This window comes from Chiloscyllium plagiosum, chromosome 28 (genome assembly GCF_004010195.1).
Source record: "Chiloscyllium plagiosum isolate BGI_BamShark_2017 chromosome 28, ASM401019v2, whole genome shotgun sequence".
Classification (NCBI taxonomy): domain Eukaryota; kingdom Metazoa; phylum Chordata; class Chondrichthyes; order Orectolobiformes; family Hemiscylliidae; genus Chiloscyllium; species Chiloscyllium plagiosum.
Genome location: NC_057737.1, coordinates 1,475,170 through 1,475,968, shown reverse-complemented (window position 1 = coordinate 1,475,968; position 799 = coordinate 1,475,170).

Genomic DNA, 799 nt, shown 5'->3' with positions numbered 1-799 from the left:
GGAGGTAGAGGTGGGAGAGGATGGGTGGGGGAGTTGGAGATGGGAGGGTTTGGGGTGGAAGAGTTGGGTTTGGGAGGGGTTAGGGAGGTAGAGATGGGAGAGGATGGGTGGGGGAGTTGGAGTTGGGGGAGTTGAGGGTGTCAGGTTTGATGTGGTGGGGTTGGAGGAGTCTGGGTTGGGGAGTCGGGGTTGATGGGTGAGTTGGGGGAGTCAGGGTTGGTGCTAATCAGTCTGGAACCTGATGCTATTTAAATTCAATAAATAAAATCTTGAATGGTGAACCAGACCATGGTGACCATGATAACTATCACTAATCGCTGTCAAATCCATCTCCTTTCGGGAAGGAAGTCTGTCCTTTTTACCCCGTTTGGCCTCTATGTCACTCCAGGCCCACAGCAATGGTGTTGGTTTTGAGCACCCTCTGAAATAGCCCAGCACCGCGGCAAACACCAAATGATGGTCTGACTGGAGACGCCGACATCTGACAAAGGATAAACATTTTTAAAGAATGAAACCTGATATTTGGGAAGCTGTCGATCCTCATGTGTTGGCCCATTAAACACAGAGCACAGAGTTAGTGACATCGTGCCTGTCTCTTGTGCTGAAAGCTAAGATCATTTCCACTTCCTTCATCGTGATTATTCCGTCTGGTGATGGACCTGAACCCACTGCTCCTTCAGGTATGAACAGGCACTGAATAGTACATCATCTATACTGTAGTACATGAATAGTGAACTTACAGTATATGATGATATCCTGCCCAGAACCAATGGCAGCCGCTTAACCTGTGTCCTCCCAA